Source organism: Anabrus simplex, chromosome 9 (genome assembly GCF_040414725.1).
Source record: "Anabrus simplex isolate iqAnaSimp1 chromosome 9, ASM4041472v1, whole genome shotgun sequence".
NCBI lineage: Eukaryota > Metazoa > Arthropoda > Insecta > Orthoptera > Tettigoniidae > Anabrus > Anabrus simplex.
The window spans coordinates 4366283-4392451 of NC_090273.1; the positions used below are offsets into that span (position 1 = coordinate 4366283).

General features: G+C 40.3%; 1 protein-coding gene across 1 annotated transcript in view; it reads left to right on the plus strand.

Annotated features, from left to right (window-relative positions):
* The window catches only part of LOC136881212 (uncharacterized), a 566280-nt gene that overhangs the window by 159286 nt on the left and 380825 nt on the right, over positions 1-26169 (plus strand). The window lies entirely within an intron of this gene.

Consider the following 26169-nt stretch of genomic DNA (forward strand, 5'->3'; position numbering starts at 1 on the left):
CTTAAATCGATGTAAAATTAGTGAAAAAAAAAGATTGTGTTTTCTTTCAGATGTGCAGTGTCCTTCAAAATATTTAAAATATGTAATACCTGTCAAAATATTTATTATGCATCGAAATATGTAAAAATATATAACTTTAAACTCCTGGAATGATGGTCCTTTTACTTTGATTCGCCGACATTTGTACCTACATACAGAATATTTAATTACATATAATCCGGGCTGTGATTATAACCAGAGGAATGCATGCACTCGGTGATGACACGTGACATAAGCTTTCTTCGTGCAGTAAATCTGTGATAGGGTGAAGTAATGTTTTAAACGAATGCCACCACAAAACCTGTCCTGTTTTTGTGCTCGTCTCTTGTCAGCTGTTGTCCCGCGCTCACGTATAATCCTTGGAGGTATGAGATTTTGTAACACTCAGCTGTAGTGATTTGGCGAGTGCAGACTTATTAAATGCAGTGTGCTGTTCAAGTGAAATAAACTGTAGCAATACACCGTTTGTTTTAGTTAGTATTGGTGTCGAACTGTTCCTAAGAAAGTGACTTATTTTTTGCATTGAGAGAAAAGTTTAATGCCGTAACAATTTTCGGGACAAACCTTAAGTAAATACCGAAATATTTAAGCAGTTTCTACTCAGCTGATGGTAAGCCACAATAATGTTATTTTCTATTTCCAGCTTGGTTCATGAAATGCCTGAAGGAATGATAATTTTATATATATTTCAGTTGTAGGTAGTGTAAATTAACAAATTTCATCATCATTTTCAGAAAATAGACCGTCACCAAATTAACTTACGGAAAAATGCAGAAAACAACAACAACAACAACATGAAACGAAAGCCTCGACAAGATGATAATCCTTAAGTGTACAAGCAGTACACCAGTGCAGACTTAGTGGAGGCGGCTAGATTAGTGATTGAAGGTAAAATGACAGTGCACCGAGCCTAACTTTGCCGTGGTCGTCTCTCAAATGATGGCTCCAAAACAGTCAAGAAAGAGATATTGCAGAAGGTATCTTACCCAAACTTGGATTACATGCAAAATCACCCCAACGATAAACCAAACCAGTTTAATTTCCGTTCATTGTTCAATCCTGCATTTATTTCAAATTTCCCCCATGCCAACATAACAGGTGGATTTAGAAACGCTGGAATAGTGCTTTTTAACCAAAATGTGATCTCTTCTGTAGCTACTGCATCATCTCTAATAACTGAGAGATCTTTCTCAGAAATAAGTGAATCTGCAGACTCAAAATCCAATGTTGAGCACTTCCTTCAGCTTTCCGAGAACCAAGACGTGATTACAAAAAGCAGAAGAGACTCTTCCGAGAGGTGTCACACTCCTCCCGAGCAGCGACAGTAGTAGGAAAGATGACCTAACAGCGCTCATGTTGACTTACTGATTCCTGGACCTTCAGGTGTAAAGTTAGATGATGTCTTTTGCAAAAAAATCGTACTCTAATGATTCAAAACGCAAAACTTTGGAAAAGTGGATTCAGTGCAGCTTTTGTACACATACTATGCATGAAGATTGCCAATCACAAGATACTGACGACATAATCATGTGAATGTGTCACGTGTGTTGTGAAGACTCATCATAAGACGAAAACTCCTGTGAAATGTAGTTATACAACTCCTGAAAGTAAAAAGTGTTCTAAAATAACTATCACCAAATTACCTTGCTACTAATCACCAAATTACCTATATGTATCACCAAATAACCTAACTCAGTTGAGTTGCATAAAATCATAAAGAGTTCAAGGTGATGTAATTGCAAGAATACATTCATGATCAAAACCTTTAGCCAATGTTCTGTTCTATATGATACATGGAATTTAAAGGAAATAAATAATGTATTTTCTCCCCTTTATGTTGCTATAATCGAAAATTATCACCAAATTACCTTACTTTACCCTACTTTGTGTTTTGTACAAGAGAGCGCATACGCGGTTTAGGAACAGTTTGCAACAATTTCCGATTCTTTCCTGCGCGAACGGTCACGTAGTAAAAATATTACCAGTAGATGTCAGCACAATTCCCAATTACGTAATTTATATTCGATTGATTGATAGATTGATTCATTAATTGTGTTCTACTGAGAGTTATTTTGTCGTAAATATACTACTCATTTGGACTAAAAGCACGAAAATTTGAACGCAACATGCAAGTACAAATGAAACAACTTATTTTGAAGTCTATATTATGTAAATCTATGGAGGATAGTATTAATAGCTGTGTCAATTAGTAACGCAATGAAAATAATGAATGCAAATTAAATTGTAATACAATACAATTATTTGTCAGGAGGAAATAGTGATGTTGAATATAGGCCATGGTCACACGTTACTTTTAATAGACCAGTTTAATAGATATAGGAACAATGTAGGGTCGATGGAAATTAGGAATAAGAAGAGATTGTAGGACTTCATTGTAATGAAAATCAAAGAAGAGTTTAGTGTGAAAGTTTCCCCAGCTAACTGTGAAAATAGATGGCGTGTAATAAAGAGAAATTACAAGAAATACATAGACGATATGAAGAAAACAGGGAGGAGTCGGCTAACAAAATGAACGAGATTTTTCAGAAGAAACGGAATATTTACCCTGAACTTTTCTTATCAACCAGCACAACTGCCGGTAACCACACAATGTGAGGTAGCCTCCGTAGCAGTTGATGATCATAACCCGGCTGTAGCAAATCAAACTCCTAATAACAAATTACAGGCGCTCAGTAAGGTCAGTTGATGTGCTAGGGAATATTAGACAGGAGAGTTTAAAGTATCAGAAGGATAGGTTAGACTGTAAGAAAAGAAATGGCAAGAAAATAAAAAACAATGATCTGATTGAACAGAGGAATAACATCCTGAAACAGTTGTTAGAGAAGAATATAAATGTAGCTTCTACAATTGATATGTGATGTGTTTATGTACAATTTAAGATTTATATTTCTGTTACCCATTAAATGTAACATCTATTGTGACAACTATTCCAAGTATGTAAAAGGCAACATGATTTCTCCTGGCTATCCCATCTCTATTTCTATCCTCTACTCCTACTACCTCTATCTCCTCTTGAACAATTGGCACCTGCTTCTTCATTTTTATGTGATATAACTGACGAAACTTGAAACACTGGCTACGCCCCAGTTGACCAGGGTGTCATCAAGTGGAGCAGACAACGATAGCCGCTATCACGCATTTCTCTGGCAAGCTCTACTGTAAAATACAGAAAACACGTGTCTTATTCTCCTTCTGTAACCACACACAACCTGTAACTGAGAAAAAATGTCGGCTTCGTGATTAGGGTTATCTTATTCTTTTGATAAAGTGAAACCATTTTACCGATTTGTAAAGCATAAAATGAAGGGCAGAGCAAACTTTCTATCTTACCTGGATGGAATAAAAAGATTTTCTGTTTAGGTACGAATCAGGATCATTTTTGGCTCAATAATTGTACAATCTGTCACTCTTATTACTCCGGGGAAATGATTATGCGTAAAGTGTCTTTCAATAGTAGTGATTTCATCTCCTGTAGGCCAGTTTATTATTTGATCAGATAAATTACTTATGAAGTACACCATACGTTGTATGACTTTGTGAATTACATCACGATATGGAGCTGTCTGATGAGCAGCAAATCATAAGTACATCGGAAGCTACTTAATTTTCCATTTCCCGCACATTGATAATTAAAATATTGGCTGTTGGAAGAACGTTCAGGCCACGTGTCGACTGACTCTAAAATGTTGATCATTATATGTTGACACAACACCCTCAAAACAATTTGCTCACCGGTAATATCAAATAAATCTAGATTGTCATCATCACTTGAAGATTCACTGGAGTCACTCGTAAAACTAATGTCTGACATCTCAAAAATATACAAGATTTTATATGGTCAACAGTCAACTACCTATCAGTAAGTAAGCATAGACTAACAGATCATTCAAATGCACCTAGACGGACACATTGACAACGGTTCACATTAATTTTATCGTGATAATGGTTTTAATTAACGATATGTACCGCTCATGTACGCCAATTAAACGGAATGTGCAACTGCTACATTTAATTAAGACTTTATTTCAGAATGCCGCCGTCAAGGAATGTTATTGTCAACAAAAACACGGAACAACTATATTTATAAGGATCTGTGCTTTGTGAACCACGTGTGACAAGGGTTAATGCGCATGTCTCATTTGGAAATCCGAAAACAAACCACAAATTCTGCTGAGTGTACGAAACTGGACCCCACGCCTGCACGAACAGCAGACTAGCAATCAGAATACCAAATTCTCGCTGCACGAACAAAGCTCTAGGCTCATGTCTTGTTCCCATCCGTCCTTGTCAGCGCTACTTCCTCCCCGCATTCGTCTAGCTTCACCTGGCTTATTGCCTTGTTTGCTACAGTGGGTGGTGGATTGCTGCAATGTACAGTAATAGCTCTATTATTATTATTAATATTATTATTATTATTATTATTATTATTATTATTATTATTATTACTACAACGCACGCTCGAAGGTCAGCCATTTTTTTTGAAATTTGGCCAAAGGCCTATTTAACAGTCAAAATACCCGACAAAATGAATTGAGAAGCTCAGCAGCAGGCTTCATGTCTCCTTATCGTCCGGAAGAGAAAAGCGAAAGCCAGAGTAAAGTGTAGCTTCCACCCAAGTCCCAGTCAACATCCATGGCTGTGACAATATGGAAGTTGCTGGGGTATGGGTAGTGCTGAGTAATGACATTCAGAGCATGACGTAGTGCATCTGAGTGTTATGAACGGTGCTGCTCATAGGGTCAGTTGTGCTGCAATAGTACTTTCTGACCCAGTGAGGAAAGCAATGGCAAACTACCTCACTCCTCATCTTGCCTAGTACGCCTCATTTTAGTGCTGCCATTGGTTTTTGGTTTTCCTCACAACCGCATAACCTTTGGTGGTGCTATTTGAGGATCCAACCAGCCTCTGGGCTGACAGACACCTGCAATATGTCCCATATGCCACGATGTATCGGCAATGACTGTTCACATTACCAACATTTTAAAAAACGTAGGAGTTTTCTAAACAGTTTTGCGGTCTTTTCTGGGCACTTTCACATCCAAACAGAATTATCACACATAGTGTCACATACATAACGATTTTTTTAAACAGGCCTCTTATACACTCAAGAAAATTCATGTTTTCCGGCGTAGTTAACTGTGTGACTCGGCACGAAAAAAGAACAAGTTTGTATGGTGATATTCTGTTTGATGGACACTTTCAGCTGGCCAGTCTGCCGTCCTGGCTTTTCCTGTCGCCAGCACTCAGTTCCCTCTACGTCATGATGTAGCTCTGGAAAACGTAATTACGAATGTGCATTCCCCCAAGACTGCACTTTATGTGAACGAAGGAAGTGTTGCCTTTATTGAGAACAAATGGAAATAAATGGGCGCTGTGGACGTCGGACCGCGAGTTGTAAATCTCTCGGCTAATTCGTTGTCGTGCTTAGACTGGCTCTGGAAGGATCAGCAGCTGTCAAATGTTCTGGTTGGTTCCACGTTCACATTGCGGCTACTTCTATCCTGGTGGGGTGGGCTGGTAGAGTATTCCCTGCCTCTTGCAGGAGGACGATGGGCTCTTAACTTGATAGCGTGGGTTGGCTCCTCCTGTCCAACCTTCCTTGCTTAACTCGTGTTCTCTTCCGACCTGAACGTAGGCCTGTTAGGTCTCTCTTCCTCTCTGATTACTGTTAGCAGAGGATGGTCGTACTTCACTGCCTGTTTGTGCGCATAGAGCCGTGATGCGGAGAATGCTACACATGTAGGACACTCTGGTCGTCACGTACTGTACACAGTTCATGTACTCTGTTACGTGCAAATCAACTGTATTCAACTGTATCCAGCCAAACCTTCACACAAGGATCTTCATCAAAATCACTGTTATCTATTCACAAAGACTGTACAAAATGTGTTACAAAGCCTCAGCAAGAGAGATGCACGCAGATCACACAGTGATAATGATTGGTGTTTCTTTTATTTTCAGAAATGTTCCTATCTGCACATCGTGTTATCAACAACTTGTTGAATGTATCGAGTGTGTTTGTGTATCAACAGATTGCAGTAATTCTTTTACTGTTTCAAAGATTATTATAAAGAATACAGTGTATAGCTCATCTGTTCGTTCTGTTAAGAATATTTAGAATTCAATTTTGTACAAGATATGTTGTATAGGCACTGCTAACAAGTAAAGTTGGGTAGTTGGTGTTGTTGTATTCTAATGTACGGACTGAGCCGCAAGTTAAAACCTTGCAGCATTACTTTCTAAGCTCTCGTAAAACAGTAAATATTACGACTGTGGAGACGACAGGCTGGAGATGCTATATGTGTCCCTGTCACCGCGCAGACGGAAATAATTCTACTTGAAGTCGACTGAAAAATAAATTTACCCCGCACTTGCTGGCAGATGTGTCTTGGCTTCCTCGCCCTATGTCCTTGCTTCAGGAACAGTAACTACATCACGTTGCTGTTCTCATATCGCCACACAAGTGAGAGAAAATCTGAACTAACGGGCTGATCCAGTTCGCCCTTTGCTAGTAGACGCGAGTAGGGGCTTTACGTCGCACCGACGCAGATAGGTCTTATGGCGACGATGGGATAGGAAAGGCTAGGAGCGGGAAGGAAGCGGCCAGCATTTGCCTGGTGTGAAAACGGGAAACCACGGAAAACCATCTTCAGGGCTGCCGACAGTGGGATTCGAACCTACTATCTCCCGGGTGCAAGCTCACAGCCGCGCCCCTAACCGCACGGCCAACGAGGCGGACGATAACAGTCGTTTCAGTGCTCTAAAGATCATATGTTTTCATGAACACTATTTAATTTGTTTAAAATTGCTGTTCAGTTTAAAGATATTCCTTCCGTCCATCTTGCGCTGGTATGGACTTGACTACACTTTGTGAATGTGAGCAGAATACTTTGGATGACTTCGCGTGAATACTGGTGTCGTCCACAAAGCGGTGTCATTGCTCGACCTGTGTTTCGATCTCAGTACACCGTAGTATCGGCCTATTAAGAGTCTAAAGCTCATCATGTGGTGCCGCTCATCTCTACTGCTGCCTGGCTCTGGTTCATTCCAGATATTCCATCCCTACTCTGAGGCACCGATTTTTTGACGGAATAATGGCAAAGGAGTGTTCATGGCTGTCTGTGGCCTGGTCATTCCAGCTCGGAAATTTTGGACTGTTAGATCGGCAGTGTTCGTTTAAAAGTGAGAAAACGGGTGAATTTTCATTTCACCGAGTACACTGATGTCATTGTTGACTTCATTTGGGAAAACCACAAAAACAGTCTTTCCGTAGCAAAGTACGGGTACATCAGCTAGTAGATAACAGTGGTGCTGAAGCATGAAATAGAAGAAAGAAGTTGGCAAAATGTAGTAATCTTATGAAAAATTGCGAAAGGTGCAATTTTGTTTATTTCCCTTCATTTCACATATATTGAGCATTGTATGTTTTTGGAAAGGTTACTTATTATAGTCGGGGTCGGGAAGAGATCGACTGATTGCCTGGCGCGAACACAGAACTCAAGGCTCATGAGTTGTGAATGCTGCTCTCTCCATTCAAAGAGCTTACGCGCGCCACAAGTCTCATGTTTCAAGAGGTAGCCGACGTCCGAGACGTCAGAATTGAGCCTCAGTTAATTTTTTCGCAGATTAATTTATTTTAATAACACTGTAACATTCGTTCAGCCGTTAAAAGGCTTGTTTATACGAGGTCCTACGTATTATAACAATGATGTATTTAATAATGAAAATGTTCAATTATCTGCAAATGTTTTCGAGGAAAGCAGCATGTTGTGATGACCATCAACTTTTCGTTGTCCGCTTGTTTGTTTGCAAGAGGGCAGAGCCTAGTCCCTTTCTGTGCAGAACATTTGAGTGAGAATGTGGACTAGATCGTGCCACTTTCTGAACCACAGTCACCTGACGACACCACTCTTACAACCGTTCTCTATTGACACTAACCTGAAGAGACTCTCTTGAGCTCGCAAACGTAATACCGCCGGCTTGGAAGAGAACAAGAGTTGACCAAGCGAGGTCAGACACGAGGGATGTCCACTCTCCACTGCTTACATTACTTACGCGATTTTAACAGCATGAATATGCAATCCTATTGTACTTTACTGTAATAAATTATGTAAAGTGCGGTTGGCAGATATTGTATTTTCGTTAAACGAGGCAGAATCCGAAGTCTAACAAACGACGTTAATGCTGCATAAAATGCTTTTAAACTTTATAATTAATTAATGCTTTCAGCATAATATTAGAAAGTACCGTATGTAGTGAGTGGAGGGAAGTGTCGAACTCAGGCTAACAAGTCGCTTGTGGCCTGACAGTTCCTCACTCTGTTATTGTATTTTTGTTTGTGTGAGGGAAGAGCAAAAAGAATAAATACTGAGAAACAATACGATGTCGACTCTTCAGCCCTCAGCCAAGGGTTACTGTGAGGAAAAATAAAATAATTATGAACGAGAAGACAGCGGATTGTGATCCACAATGCGCAGGGTTATTTCTTGTTTATCTTAGAGCGTCTCGAACCGTTCCGCAGCCTTTTATTCGGCATCTATCTTTCAGATAGTGACTTTTCTTTTTAGCATCAATCTCTTCGCCTTGTGAGTTGTCCCTTTCATATCTTATTGCTGGCTGGCTGTTTCGCTTTCCGTCAGTAGCTGTTACGTTTCTTCTAGGAATTTCCCTCTTTACGGCAGAAGACAGGAACGTGTAAAATAACTGCCTGTCAAAAGAGGGGGCTAAAAGGGCGCATTTCACTTGCACCGTCAACAAATGTAACCGTTGATAACAGATGAGTAACTATTAACAACTGTCTATGTTCATAGCGAAGTCGTCGTACACATGAACTTCTTCTTAACAAATTATTTAGACGCCTCTGGAATAAGCTTTTATGAATTAGGTAGAATATTCCAAAGACAAGTTCACCTCACAAATATAGACTATGAGTCACTCGAAGCGAGAGCCACATATCAATTAGTGCATTGAAAGGTTCATGTTTGTCTGTGGCATCCTGCGGAATGTGAAGTCCTGTCCTACTTCTCTTGGTGAACTCTTGTTCATTTCCGACGTCGATGGCACTAGAGTCTTTCATTTTCACATCTTTCCCGGCCCCGTCTTTCACTCTTCGAACTGTCGGACTCTGGCATTGTCCTTTTGATTGCTGTTAATAGAGGGTGGTAGAATGTGAGGGAGGGTGCAGATTACTCTATTGTGAAAAGAAAAGGCATTTTGATTTCGGCCAATCGTTATTGTGCCGTTGTTAGCTCATGTAATATTCATTATTTAAATACAATTGCACTGAGGTTCATTGCTGATGCAGATTACTCTGCAGTTCTGTCCAATAAGGTCAGTAATAAGCTAACAATACAAGCCAGGTGTAGGTTCATGACAAATGGACAATCTCTACTGTCGTATTCTTATTTTACACGAATGCGGAATTAAAGTTTGAAGACTCCCCGAGGGCACTGCTTGCTCATGATGGATGCGGTACTTTCAGAGATTCAGTGACGTCAATAAGGATTGAAACTGGAAGAGATGGAGGATGTGTGCGGAGAAACACACGCTATGGGATGAGCCACATTTGTACAGAGCAGTTCGTCGCTGAAGTGAGCACATCATTGCAACACAAATCAGTATGACGAGTTGCAGAACACACAGCTCAGTGCATACGAGTCGAGATACTGGAGCCGGTTAACTGAGAGGGCCTATATGCGGTGAATTCAGAGAGAAACGGCAGGAGATAATCTGTTGTTGCTGACTCCGCGGCCGATATAACAGAGGATTGCTCTCCTCCTTGTCCCCTGATTTTACCGTGTGTGACTTTTTTCTTGTAGGCAAACCTAAAACATGAAGTGTGCAGGAATAAAGACAATATAACAACAGAAATCACGAGTAAACCGCGCAAATTTCAATTAACTTGTCAGCTTAGAGTTGAGTCACAGGCTATGGCCATCCACCAATACTGCACACTCACACACATTTATGATCGTTTGGTTTCCCCGTACGTGTTTCACACTTTGTGGACTGTAATTGAAGACCACGTGCTGTGAATGTCCCGCTGGTGAGAGCACACAGTGGGGAAACTAGTTCACGACAGACTTTCGGTGGTGCTGTTTCATCTTCCCACTTCCGTGAGAAATCCTCGAAGAGGCTAGATTTTATAAATCTCAGCGGAAAAATAGGTAAATCCAGAATTTAGCGTTTTTATACCTCCTTATTTTCAATCATTCCGACAAAAGTAACCTTTGTTGACAAATTTCTATTTATTATTTTCCTTTGGCTTATATCTTAAGTACAGTAACTTTCCACGAAGGTTGAAGATGCTGGTCACAAGAATTTAATTTGTCTCTCTAGTAGATAGCCTAGTTTTACATCTCCGTACGTTTCAGCAAATATTAAGACATTTGTCGTCTTGTTATTCCTCAGTTACTTGAGGTTGACACTACCCTTGTGCCTTACCTTTATCGAGGGTTCTGGTCGCTGTGTCTGACAGAAACGGAAACACTCCGTTACCAACCGAGAAGAAATAAGTACAGATTGAACTCGGTTCCTCCGAACTGAGCATTCAACTGAGCATTAAATGAACCTAACAAATGGACTTTGTTACGTTCTAAAAGGATGTATCTGCGAACTAGTCAGCTTTGCGTCTTTAATAAATGTCAGTATCTGCGCAGCCAGTAGATACGATAATCACAAGCAACATTCGTCACTGGCGGCTCGTGGGTTGTAAGTTTGGTGCAACCCAACACATGCGCGTGTCCAGGAGGAAATCAGGTATCGGGGTGACGCTTTCCGAAGAAATCATCCACTGTATCATCTTCAAGCACAATATAAGTACAAATATAAGCAAATATTACATTTGGTAACGTCTCTACTCTTCGGTCCTTTGAAGCACCGAACTTGTAAAAGGACATTGTAGTGCCTCTCGTGGGATGTTGATTCCTTAAGTAGGCTTAAGGCACAAAAAACTTATTTCTACTGAGGGGCTGGGAGATGGTATAGTAAGTATTAAACAAAATAATTTATACGCTTCTTTGAACACGTTCATTCTCATTGAACTACAGAATTATTTCCTCCAAACTGGTATTTTCGTAGGTAGAATCATAATACATATACTGACGTTCTTTTTTTGTGTGTCAAATATCGAGGAATAATTTTTTTTTAAGTTCTCCAGAGCATCAAGATGGAGGGTTTAAGAAAATTCTTCAAACTTAGAGCTATCTTCTCAGGAAAGAAATTTGAGCTTCTGCATATCTTGAAATCTTGCATCAATTTCTACGGAGACTAAATCCAATATCTGAACACAAAGCACTCAATACTTAGCAAAATTCCATTTTCTGTTTTTAAATCAGAATGTCTTTTCAGTTCAATTTTGGTATTCTTCTCAGCCGTATGCAAATAGCTTCTAATGTTTCTCCATTCCTTTATTCACAGTTCACTTTCAATTAACCTGCCACACGGACACGAATCACATGAAAACAACGGACATTTATTTTCACTGTAAAAGGGTACCCCGTACACCACAAGTTGAAATTTATAACGAGCTTCCTCTTACAGCTGTTGGAACAGTAGCCACAACTCTTGCGACAAAATATGTTAGTAAATTTGTCTTTGTTTGATTGTGTTTTAGCGAGAGATTGAGATACTAACATTGTCAGCAATGCTATAGGAGCCGGCATGCAGTGGCCCGGCTTACATATTCGAGTGTGTTCGGATAATATCGTCCCAGCTTGTGCCGTGCGCCAAGCACAAGCCAGCCCTATCCAAGGCCAACTAGATATACAGGCCATAAGGCTCCCCCTCCACTTCGGGCGCTACGTCACACTAGTCGCCAGCCGCTTCACTTCTCGCCAGTGACTTGTAAGCTGATTTGAACCTCGCAGCAGTGAGGCTATCGATGGTGTTGAATGATTTAAATGTGTGTGGACATTGTGAATTATGGCCACGTCGTGTTGTATACCTGGTTGTAGAATCAACTACAGTTCAAAACAGCCTAATATTTCAGTGTTTAAATTTCCTACTGGCGTGTTTCGGAAACAAAAGTGGATCATAGCTATCCATCGAACCGAATTCATCCCTTCAGCAAGCTCAGTTGTGTGCATAAAACACTTCGACAAAGTTTCGTAATTAGGGACGATTCCGTTAAAAGAGCTGATGAGTCTCTTTTAACTGTAAAACCTAACCATTTAAAACTCTCAAACGATGCTATTCCTAAGTTTTAAAATATGCCTGCCTATCTGTGTAAAAAATCTTCCAACAACGAGCAAAAATCCTATTCAAAGACAAGAAGAAATTGAAAAACGGGAAGAGGAAGAATATGACAGGATCAAGGACTTCGATGACGTTCAGGGTAATTTCAGTATTAAACGCAAATTAGATTTGGACAAAGTTTCCGTCAACTTTAACAGCCAAAGTCTGTATTTTCAAAATGTATGTGACTGAGAAAATATTCCGAAAATTGGTACTTCCTTAACATTAAACGAGGCTCTTGATTTTAAATCTATTAAACATGATATTTTCATGAGTTATAACCCTGATATACGTGCATTAGGTGATGGGGGCAAGATATTAAAATGGTCAAATTAGAAAAGTATTTATAACTTCCTGTTTAGACCTTCTCGTAACTCAAAAGTGACTGCCCACGACAAAATAGAATCTGTACACAAAATAATCGATGAAATTGAAAGTGAAGTTAATGAGTGTATCATTACTGATCAATTATAATTTTTTTAAGGAACAGTTAAATATAGCCTTTGCAAAGAAAGTATCTTACTCCTGTATTCTAATAACATGGTTCACTTCAATATTTTTCGCATTTCCTGGGGCGTAAAAGAAGATAAGACAGTCAACGTTTCTTACAATGCCTCACCCGGTTATTCACAGTCTTTTACTGCAAAACTAGGCACGGGAAATTCGGGTATTGATGATTCACATTGGAATTACTTGAAAAAAGAAACTAAAATTGTTAAAGGAGCATGAAATATTTTGTAACTTGTTGAATGGAGTCTACATAAAACGTGAGCTGAACTATAAAGGACGAAAGGTTTTATTTTTGTTTTTGCTAGTGGCTTTACATCGCACCGACACAGCTAGTTCTTATGGCGACGATGGGATAGGAGAGGCATAACAGCTGGAAGGAAGCGGCCGTGGCCTTAATTAAGGTACAGCCTCAGCATTTGCCTGGTGTGAAAATGGGAAACTACAGAAAACCTTCAGGGCTGCCGACAGTGGGATTCGAACCCACTATCTCCCGATGCACGTTCACAGCCGCACGACCCTAACCGCACGGCCAGATCGCCCGCTAGGAGGAAAGGTAGAGGGAGTTGCTTTTAGTAGTAAAAGCGGAGAAAATAACACTACATTAGCTACAACTGCACAAACTTTTATGTTGTCATCCAGTCTTTAAAAAAATAAAGACGTTGTTGATTTGTTTCCATGTAAGAACCTAATGTGACATTTCTTAGAAGAACTAACTTTGCAAGTCTTTAAAGTATTAACAGATAGTCCTATAGCTTATAAGGTAGCATGCATAATTTCTAAAAATAACAGGAAAATGTTTGAAAAGCTGTGCAAAAGCAATTTACAAACCACTTTTCAAAATCCATTTGACGAAACAAACACACACACACACAAAATTGTTTGATAATGGTCATTTATTTAAAATCTTAATAAATAACTGGCTTAATCAAGCTGACAACTTATCCTGACTTTGACAACTCTGAGTCAGACAAAAAAAAATGTTTGAGTCTATCTAGTGCGGCCTTGGCTTGCTCCTGCCCTGTGTTGTACCAGACTCTTTTAGAGCTACAAAATGTAAACCTGTATACTAATGTTTTTACATGAGGATTCTCAGAGAAAAATTCTGACTTCGCTTGTCAACAATGTTCTGGAAAACGAAAATGTTTAAACATGCAGTGATTAAATAAATAGTTTTAAACATTTCGTTGACAGATGTATATACATCTTTTGTAATATATTATTGAATAACAATAGAAAAGTTACCGTAGATAAACTCATCGCTGAGAAGAAGAAATCCTCAGGAAAATAAAAATGTACAAACTGAAACCTTAGGAATTCTTAGGTAAGTTTTAAGTTGCAGCTTAATTTCTAAGAAAGGTTTCAGACTATTGTTGTGAATTGCCATCATGCATTTTCCTAGTAACATTAAAACTTTTTGTATACGTATTATGCGTTCTAATCTTTTAAAGATACCGTGTTGAGTTACATGTGACAGATGTCATTATAATTTTACGTAAAGAAATGTACATGTACTGCCCTTCCAGTTTTCTCCCCGCATAAAACTCGTGTAGTATACAAGCCTAAGTAAAGCCACAATTGAAGGAGTGTTCAATTTTATCGTTAAGGTTGAATAAATGAACAATATCATGGTGAAAGTGAGAGCGGGCCCTACACTGCCATGCTGAACGCCAGCCACTAGCGTGACGTCACGGTCCGAGCCTTGTGGCCTGTCTATCTAGTGCGGCCTTGGCCCTATCCGTACTGCTGGCGGTCTACCGCGTTGTGTTGCACGTCACAAGTCAGCCCGCACCGCACCCGCTACGCCTGTTGTCTTCAGTTTTTTAAACGAATAGCTTTTAAAGAGAAATAATAAGGAAAATGATAGACAATTATTTTGAGAAATGTTAGTGCAGCCGGGCTGTACCTGATGCACTGAGGAGCATAAACATTCAACGAACAAAGAAAGGTCAGCTATATTTTGGATTCTTATTGACCGGGAATGAGACACAACGATCTATTTTTCAAGAAATTACCATAATTTTGGCGTGGAGTCCTAGGTTCGATTCCCGACCGGTTTGACGGACTTTAATTGCAAATAGTATTAATTCGTTTGGCTCTGGGACCGTACTGTACCAAGCAAAGTCACGTCACTGAGTGAGAAGTGTTCCCGCCAGGAGAGCGTGCTGGTCACAAGTATTTCATTATTTATCTTCCGTTCGTGTCCGGATTTGGAAAGTCTCTGTTTTGTATTCGATCAGCATTTGGCTCCTGTATAGCTCGCAGCGTCGTGAGGGTATGTTTCTCTTCCTACGTGCGTCCTCACGAGCTTCTCACCTGGTTGTCCTTGCTTTAGCATCAATTTGTTGGACTATAAGGTGCTGCACGGGTAAACGTGGTTTAAAATTCAGAACCTGTTTCCAAAATCAGGCGAATGGGGGGATGTACTGACAAGGGCGTCTTAAATATGCCTGTGGGATATATGACTCTAAATCTAAATCTAGCCTTCGAAATCCCTTAAGGGCAATGGTCTCCTGCTAAGCTTCATCATGTGATGCACTTTTCTTGACTGTTAGTGACACATACACTTCTAACCTATACATCTTGTCTGTTGTGTATTCTTGTTCACGCCGGGCTGAGTGGCTCAGACGGTTAAGGCGCTGGCCTTCTGACCCCAACTTGGCAGGTTCGGTCCTGGCTCAGTCCGGTGGTATTTGAAGGTGCTCAAATACGTCAGCCTCGTGTCGGTAGCTTTACTGGTACGTAAAAGAACTCCTGCGGGACAAAATTCCGGCACCTCGGCGTCTCCTAAAACCGTAAAAGAGTAGTTAGTGGGACGTAAAACAAATAACATTACATTATTATTCTTGTTCATATATCTAAGCACATACAAAATTAGAGGAGTTCTTCAAGGGTCTTTCATTCTTGTCTGCCTCTTGTCCACTGTACACCAGCCATTTTTGAACGAATCAGCCCATCGATCTTCTGCCTTCCTACGTTTCTCTTGCCGATTCTAGGATCCCACAACGTTAGTCTGTGTGTCCTCCCCATTTGCACTTCAATGACTCTAAGGTACATTAATTATATGAAAATATTAGGAATTTCAAGCATTCAAACGCAAATAAATAAATTACCTACGGAATATCACAAAGTAAATGTTTTCAAGCAGAGACAATTTTTGCTTTAAAAAAATTATATAATCAAATTATTAATAAAAGTGTATTAAGTTATAGACCGTAAACGAAAAGGGAACAATTACTATTGATACAAAATGATGCACTGTATAGTACGTAGCACCCCCATGGACTCATTATGGAGATGAGTATGAGACTTTATGGCATTAGCATCATCATACTAATGTATAGTAGAAAGAAGCGAAAGCTTAGTCAAATGCATTTTAAAAAGTTTAAAGGAAATGTCACAGAAGAAAGGAGCCAGGAGGTATGAAGACCCCCAGAAACGCTGTCTTTCTTACAGACGAATACTTAATGCACTTTCTTTCTGTTTGTATGGATTATATTGTTCGCACGTTGGAAAATGAATTTGTGTCGTATAGGTTTTAAAGCTATGCCACGTGTATGTCCTTAAACTAGACGACCACAAGTAGTTAGAAAAAGAAGCAGCACGAGGCACACTGTTGTGGTAGCGCCGTTGTCAAGCACGTCCGTCATACCGGGAAATACTATGTTCATCTTCTTTAGTATCGTAGTGACACTGTCACCTTATGTAAACAAGATGCAAATGGGCCCTTCAAAAGCTCCATACCGCCCAGAAAGCAGCTCAGCAAGTGCAACTGCTAGTGATTAAAGGACACGCTGGTACGGTAGACCAGCTTGCGAAAGAAGCCACACCTCTACGAACCATATTCAAGCAACAGGCCTACCGCAAGTCTGGTTCAAGAATTTGAAACGATCACGAAGACAGCCAAGAATACGTCTGGCTCACGATGCACTCCAGAGGACCAATGTATTGAACACCCGTGACTGGCCAGAAGACCCTGGAGAAATAGCCGACTTGAACGACAATTCCCAACAACAGAACAATCTGTACTCTTCTTATAAAACCTAACTCCACAATTATGCGCTGTAATACCTCAATACTTAGTCTCACTGTGTAAATACTGGCCGCACGGTCTTCCACTCCAAATGTTGTACAGCCGTTTACCATTTTCACACAGGCAAATTGTTGTCCTATCCGCCATAAAACCTGTCTGTGTTGGTTTAACCAGCCAAACAGTGAATTAGTTTGTGAACGCTTTAAACAATAATAATGTTCAGTAAAGGTGTTAAATTTCAAGAAGACTGTCTTTGAGATATTGAATGATTGTAAGATAGAAATAAATCCTGTGAAGCAACAAGTCTAGTTATGGATGCCGGAAACTACTGCTCCTGTCCAATGGAAATATCCTATAACTGTCAGGTTATCAGTTCAGAGTCTCAGATACTTGCAGAAATTATGAGGAAACTTCAGAAAGCAGTTGCGGTGTCTAGCGCAAGGAGCGCCAGAAAGCGCTATTGCAACACCCACACGGACATGAGACTGAGAGGTCGCATATTCTATTGAGGAAGAAGACAGTTGAAGTTGACCCCTGTGCTGGATTTCATGTCAAGTCACGAACGAGAGGGTGGGGGCACCTTCTCGCAGGTCGATTGTACAGCTGATAACGTACGAGAGTGCTCATTGTATGCTAATGTGGACTGTTACTGCTGCTAAACCAGTTCCTGTGGTCAGAAGCACGGCTTAGAAGTTCGCAGGACTCATCTCCGAGATCAATAATACCACGTAAGGTGTGCAATTATAAGAAAAAGGCTATATTTAACAATGAAGTAAGGGTATAATGCATGGTGGAGCGAAGCTGAATATCACGACTTGATAACTTATATATCTTCAATAAGAGAATTATTATTATCCGTGAGAAACGATTCAAGATACTTCAGACATTTTGTGGCTTGTTTGTAAAGAAGTTAAATCATTTTGGAATAAAGTACCAGAAATTGCGTTTTGTTATCTTCAGTTGGTTGGTGTACTACAGTGAGACGCTTCTGCTCCTGGAATGTAGTATTAGGCCACACTTCGCGCACACGCATTTTATAGACGACATACAAACATCGGGCCAGCCGGTGTGACGGCCGTACGGTAGTACTAGCTCAGCTCGACCCGGCAGTAACGTAAGCGGCCGGATAAAGTGGGAGCTGGTTCGAATCCCCCGGAGGAGCTTTTTTCAAAACTTCGCCTTAGTTCGCGGGCATGTTTATGTGGTCCTGAAAAGGGGCGTTTGGTGATCAGAACGTGTATGCCCACCGTTGAACTGAGACTCCGACTTGCTGGAGCATGTTTTCAGGCCTCTGACTGGCTTGTCAGAAGGAAGTCCAACAGTGGTGATTTGGCGCGCCATGGTGACGTCAGGTGCCGTCATGCTGAGGCACATGCTCTAACAACCGCAGGTAGCGGTTACCCGAAATACCACACCAATTTCTCCTCATCCTACCTGTCAGCGCTCCAGTAATGGATGTTGTAGAGATTCGCGATACCATTATTGTGAAACTGGGATTCTTCAGAAAAGAAAATTTTCGAAACGAACGCCCCCTCGTTTGCCATTTGCCTCGGTACCTATTGATGAAGTTGACTGGAGCTCCGAAATCTGCCCCGTGGAGCTCTGCTGGCTGTAGTACGTGCCCGCCTGACTGTACGCAATCAGGAGCATCCTTTACTTGAAGCTGCGATAGCGAAACAAATTAAACAAGTGCGAACATTCCAAGAATGAGCAAACGGGGCCAAGCCGCGGCAGTCATCTACAGACCTGCGTTCAATACATCTGTATCCTTGTTTTCAGAATTCCCCTCATATTTTACAATGTCAGATCGTTTGACAGATAAATACCTTTTGAAATCACCAGATGCACACAGGTTGTGAGAACGGTCTTCATGTGCACTGAGAGACTCTTGACGTTTTAAGGAAGACGGCTGTACTGGACGAGTATGAAGTAGGCTGTGTGCCAGTTGTTGTTTCGACATTGTAAAATATTTCACTAATTCTTGTCACGGTTTACATGATCCATATGGACACGGACTGGCGAGCCACTTTACTGGCCGCGGCTCAACTTTTATAAGACAAAATGATCAGGTCTGTGTTGTTGTTTCTGTTAACAACATGTGTCTAGCAGGCGTGTTTTGATATTAAATAGATTTGCTGTGAAGTGGAAAATCAATCCCAAACACATGACTTAGGCCTACTTCACAAGCTGACTGCGTCTCGTTCTCCTATAGTGAGTAGGGGTCTCCCTATTGGCTCCGGTAACTGCACGGCAGGTGTCACCCACCGTCTTAACGCTAATACATGTTGATATTTCAAAATACCAAAAGATACTCCTAATAATAATATTTTTCTAAAATAATTAAAATGTAATTCACTTATTATTCTTGTAATAACCTTAGACTTTTGAGATATTGCTACTTACATACCGTCTAGGGGGCCCGCCGTTACCTTCAGGCGAGGAGTGAGTAGTTTTACCTTTCTCTTTCGCAAGCTTTTAGTTGATGCACTGATTGTTCGCTTTTTACGCTGGAGTGAGACATTTGAAATGTAGTCTTTGTTTCACGTCCCACTAACTGCTTTTACGGTTTTCGGAGACGCCGAGGTACCGGAATTTTGTCCCGCAGGAGATCTTTTACGTGCCAGTAAATCTACAGACACGAGGCTGACATATTTGAGCACCTTCAAATATCTCCGGACTGAGCCAGGATCGAACCTGCCAAGTTGGGGTCAGAAGGCCAGGGCCTCAACCGTCTGAGCCACTCAGCCCGGCGAAATGTAGTTTTCTAGACTCGTTGTCACTTATTTCAATTATAATCATGAAGAATCTGGAATCCTCAGAGAAAAGCGGAGATTGTTTCTAGTGGAGAAAATAGTCATGGCAATGCATTTTATAGTTCACAGTTCGATGAAAATAACTATCCGGGAATCCTCGTTCAGCCCGAGTAGAAAACTGAGCTTAGCTTTGCAGGCACTTTCGGTTCCAGTTCAAAAATATAGGCCTAAGTAAAGATGCATTTATGCCAATGAGAATAGTGGTCGAGTTTGCTGCTACCTTGTGCACCGCCTGTAAATCACTTTTGTGAGCCGTGTTTATACCGTAACGCGATTTACTTCCGAAAACTTCATTTGCATTTATCATTCCTGTAACAGTAAATAAAGTGACAAAGAATAGGAAAAGCAGGACTTAACTTAATTTTGTTTTTGTTACTCTGATTTTCCAACCCTATAAATTTTATTACACATTTTTATTTTACTGTTAAATCTATGTAAATGAGATTTTAGTTTCACATTAATACTGTCAATATTTATTACATTTAACTACAATTATGTTTTTCTTGAAAATATTACAAAATGCTAAATGTACAACTGGAGCTGCGAAATATCACCAGCCTAAGTCCATTTAATGTTCCTTCTATTATTATTATTATTATTATTATTATTATTATTATTATTATTATTCTTTCTTCTTCTTCTTTCTTAATCTGTTTATTGTCCAGAGTTGGCTTTTCCCTCGGACTTAGCGAGGGATCCCACCTCTACCGCCTCAAGGGCAGTGTCCTGGAGGTTCAGACATCGGATCGGGGGATACAACTAGGGAGAATGATCAGTACCTCGCCCAGGCGGCCTCACCTGCTATAATGAACAGGGGCCTTGGTGGGGGATGGGAAGATTGGAAGGGATAGACAAGGAAGAGGGAAGGAAGCGGCCGTGGCCTTAACTTAGGTAACATCCCGGCATTTGCCTGGAGGAGAAGTGGGAAATCACGGAAAACCACATCCAAGATGGCTGAGGTGGGAATCGAACCCACCTCTACTCAGTTGACCTCCCGAAGCTGAGTGGACCCCGTTCCAGCCCTCGTACCACTTTTCAAATTTCGTGGCAGAGCCGGGAATCGAACCCGAGCCTCTGGGGGTGGCAGCTAATCACACTAACCACTACACCACAGAGGCGGACCATTATTATTATTATTATTATTATTATTATTATTATTATTATTATTATTATTATTATTATTATTATTATTGTTTAAATATTGGAGAGGGCCAAGTCACAAACAACAGTCATCTAGGCTTATGTAAAGTACAGTAGTTACACACTTTGAGGATGAAAGCTCTTTAGGCACGGGTGCCACCTTCTAACCGTGAAAATCCGGCACTTGGAGTGACGGGTACATATACACACGAATATGAATGTTTTATGTCCATTTTATTAGGACTAACAATATATTTGAGGTACAAATGTTATAGGTGTTTAATATTGTAAGTAATGCAAATATTATTAAATTTGCTACAAGTACCTAATGTCACCAAAATGAAATGTGAATTTAACTGTGAATTTTTGAATTCATTAACCCAAGCTTCTCCAAATTTGCGGAGTCGGTCGCTCCCCGTCCAGCTCTGGACACAGGACTACTGACATCCATTATTCAGTTCATGAACTGAATTTGAGAGACTGTGACGGGTAGTGAGCTGTCTGCTGGGTGACAGCCATGAAGTAGAACAGAGATGTTATCGGCGGTGGACGCGCGAAACAACACGCTTTACACACTTAGCGGTGACTTTGATACGAAACTTGATACCGACATTCAGTCTCTCATTTGACTAACACGACAAGACTAACAACTTACTGCCTCAGTACCTCGCGGCAATACACTTTTATCGTACCGAGGAATTCTCTAGGAAAAAGTGATCTGATCTCGGCATCGATCAGAACTTTCAGGCACTCTTCGGCTTCTCTTTAATAATAATAATAATTGTTACGGAGTTATCCGTGGAAGTCAGAGGTGAAAGAAGGTGCGGGATGGAATGGGTCTAACTGCAAGTTCGAAAGATGAATTAAAATTTCAACAAGGTTATATTTTCAAAACTTAACAATGGTGACATAGAATTTTGAGCGTACAACAAAAAACAACAAGTTAAATCAGGTACACAAGCAAGAGAAAAATTTAAACAGTTTCCACTAGGGGGAAATAACAAAGAAAATCAGGTACAATGCCGCTTTACAAGAAAGCACCAGTTAAGAGGTCTTTCAAATTCTGGGCTAGGGGCCCAAATTCATCAATCCTTGAGCTCTCAGCTCACAATCACAAAACACCAAAGGGCAGAAAACCCTTAATTACATGGAGCATTAGCTCCCAACCTTACATCTCAAGCCTCTCTAAGGCACTTTTACCACAACTCCATAAAGAGCTGACCCGCTCTCGATCTTTCAAGCCTATAAAGGCAATAACAAACCTTTACACAAACTGCCATCAAGGCATAATAAAGAAACAGGGGTATCTCGTACCCAATCTACTGGGCCTTAGTGTGCAAACCAGGTTAATTTAAATGGCCCAAAACAAAAGCATGGAGGCGTGAATTTGCACTCCTAAATCTACATTTTAAAACCGAAGTAGCTCTAGGCCGATACACAGGGGCTAATCCCAAGCTAGGAATGTGACTCGTATGAGAAAACTTTAATACATTAAGGAAGAGAAGAAACGGTTACGAAAACATAGTTACCTCACTTTCAATTGAAGGGGAGCTCGAGAGGGTAAAGCACTCTCTATCCCTGAATTAAAGAGGATGGTTGCCTAGTTGTACTTCCTCTTAAAACACGAATCACCACCACCACCATCCCCGAATTAAAGTTCAAGAAAACTGAAGTTTACCAGGAAAAGGGTTTACATGTTTAATAGTTTACATACTAAAGGTTTCGAACCTTCCCCGGGAGTTAAACTGCTGAGCTAGCAGGAAATAAAGATGTTAAAAGGCCATTACTTTGTAGAAGAAATGCTGTCTGAAGAACGAGGCGCTTCCCGCCCCCTGCTACATATTCACACACCGAGTAAGATGTTATACGAGTGGCCCGGAGACAAGAAAATCAGCAGTTTTTATACCCTCGCGGGAAATTCGAGACGTTTCAGGGGTAATTAAGACCCGCCCTCTTAACTTTATTGGATAGCTTAGAGCTACATATCCATAGCGAAGAAGACATACATGATTGGCTGATAATTAATAAAAGAAATTCGGGATTGGCTAAGTTCAAACCTGGCGGAAGGAAGGATTAATATTGCCAAGCCAAAAATAAAAGAACAAAATTAAGTAAAGACAACAACTTTTGAATACAAAATTTCTTCAAGAAGGTTCATTCCTTTGCACCAGAGTGCATGATCATAGTGTTTTGTAGAGGCATCTGGTAGAGAACGTCCACACTTCTTGATCAATGACAAACAAAAACACATCAAAATTCTAACAGAGCCATCTTCTGAGAAACTGTTGAGTTAATAGAGTTTTTTAAAGTTCAGGCTTTCTCCTGTAGAGGAGTTTCAATTGGCGCACTATTTGAACTAGCGGCGTGGAGGTGTACCGGCCGGTACAATAATAATAATAATAATAATAATAATAATAATAATAATAATAATAATAATAATAATAATAATAATAATAATAATAATAATAATAATAATAATAATAATAATAATAATATAATATTGCACTTCCTTGTTATTTTCAACGACGTATTTCATTAACTATCCTACCTTCAAATCCAACTGAGACATCAAAGGACTGCTTAAAAGCACGGTAAAATTTTATCCTTTGTATTTTGAGACCTATGACATTTGGATAGAAGTGTTGAAGGAATAAGGTTGCCTCACGCTCTTTGCACCAGAACTTGCTGTTCCTCTGTATGCAAGGACAAGCACAGTTGCGGCATTTTGGAATCCCTCGTTCCCCACACCAAGAAACCGTTTTAAATTTATGAGGACAGATCGAAAAGTAACGCTCATCGTATTCTAATGAAAAAATGTTTTGACCTGGATGTGCAAAGCTGAATCTTGTTTGGAGGGAACGTTGACTGTTGAGTAAGCAGTCAGTGCCCAAGGACCAGTTGTCTCGGGAGACAAGGTTCGTATGTTGAAATATAGCTCAAATCTTGTGCACACTCATTAAATATTTGGTAAAAGACTGCCAAGTGAACTTGTGTCATGATCATTTAGACAACTTTGTTCTCCTTGTCTGGTTATTGCACGTGCATTGCTCACGATCAGGATCTTTGTTCGTCTGTCTCCTTGGTCAGCATCAACATCGCCAGTTATTCAGTTGCAAAATTGATTACAGTAACATGCAGTTCATTTTTTTTCTGCTACAAGGGAAAATATTACGGATTCTCGGCAACGAAAGTGCCCTGAATCCATATCTGTGTTCATATTTTCTGTGTCAAGTCAGGTTTTTTGTAATTTTGAAAATACAATAGAAAAACATCAAAATTGGCAAAATTCATAATAAAAAATACATTTAATTTAATAAAACAATATATCTGAAATGACTTCTTAGGTATTGGGGGATGTAGAATTCAATTCTGTATTCATATTTTCTCTGTCATGCCCGGTTTTATGTACTTTTTAGAAATATGAACAAAAAACTTCAAAATTTGAAGAAGAATGTCAATAACGTTAAATTACGTATATTATTTTTCAAAAAATGTTTAAACGCCTCAATATACAATTCGAGTGCATAACAAGTACTTACGGCCATCCGCGCCCGGTCTCTTGTTTCCTTCATTTTGATATCTTGATGGCTCCTCACTCATTGCACCAAGTAGTCAATATGGTTACGGTTGCAACTTAGAGATTTAACGTTAGCCAACATTTCCTCGGCAATTTGCTTGTAAGATGTTCTGTCAGCTAGGAAGTTTTCTGACAATCTTTTAAATGAACGCTATGCAGATTTTTCTGTTTAATTCATTGACGACTGAAAATTTGGATCCCTCATTAGGTCACGTATCTCTGGTCCATCAAATGACTCCAGCTTGAATTTTACTTCAGTTGTGTATGTGTGTATGTGTGTGAGTGTGTGTGTGAGTGTGTGTGTGTGTGTGTGTGTGTGTGTGCGCGCGCGTGCGTGTGTGTGTGTGTGCGAGCGTGTGTGGTGTGTGTTTGCGTGTGTGTGTGTGTGCGTGTGTGAGAGAAGGGGGGGTGTGTGTGTGCGCGTGTGTGTGTGTGTGTGTGTGAAGGGGTGTGTGTGTGTGAGTGTGTGTGCGTATGTGTGTGTGTGTGTGCGTGCGGAGGTGTGTGTGTAAGTGTGCGTGCGTGCGTGTGTGTGCGTGTGAGAGAGAGAAGGTATGTGTGTGTGTGTGTGTGTGCGCGCGCGTGTGTGTGTGTGTGCGTGTGTGTGTGAAGGTGTGTGTGTGTGTGTGTGTGTGTGTGTGTGTGTGTGTGTGTGTGAAATTTCAGTTTTAAATACGGAGTACTGCCCTGGGTATATGACACACTACCAGTTTCAAAGAATAGCATTCATACAAATGTAGAAATGAATTGTTTTCTCGAGTGTCCTGCGGGCAAGTATAACCAGCAGGCACCTGAAATCCGTTCTTGATGTTCACAATCTTAAACGGAAATGAACTTTGATCTTCGTATCGATGAAGTTTGTCAGATTTACCGAGTTATGAATTAAAACAGAGCTGTCAGTTCTTCGCTATTATCTTTTAAAACCATTTATGTCATAATATCTGCTGTTTTGAAGATAATTCGGTAACATTTTGAGTGACAGTCTGTAACGTTAACCGCAATATTTAACAGAAAAGTTTATTATATTTTCTTTTCTGATATTAAATGCCATAATTTGAAAGGTCTTAACTGGAGTTTGTTTCTCTGTTCACAAAGCAAATATCTTAAGCGTTAAAGTTTATGTTGTTAATCGGACTACTAGCTGTTTTTCGCTGGCTCCACCCGCGGTGTTGTTCGTTACTATCCTCACGGATGTATTTGCAAAGTTCGAGTTAATGAAATAAAGCACATGATCTGCTGCGGTAATAGAATGTAATATTGTGTCAACAAAACACTTGAAAATACATCACACAAAGAAATTGAATTAAACGTTCCTTGGAACAACACTATGCGACGAACTGTTAAAAAGTCCTTCAAAGATCTTCGTCATGGAGACAAATATACTCATAACTTTTCTCCGTCCGACTCGTTGGCTGAATGGTCAGCGTACTGGCCTTCGGTTCAGAGGGTCGCGAGTTCGATTCCCGGCCGGGTCGGGGATTTTAACCTTCATTGGTTAATTCCAATGGCCCGGCGGCTGGGTGTTTGTACTGTCCCCAACATCCCTGCAACTCACACACCATACACAACACTATCCTCCACCACAATAACACGCAGTTACCTACACATGGCAGATGCCGCCCACCCTCATCGGAGGGTCTGCCTTACAAGGGCTGCACTCGGCTAGAAATAGCCACACGAAATTAAATTAAATTAACTCTTTTCCGAATCTACCAGTTTAAGTAGTTATTACCTCAAAAGAATGCGCTTGATCCACGGAGTGTTTTTAGACCAAAACGAACTGCGTACCCCAATTAGAACCAAAG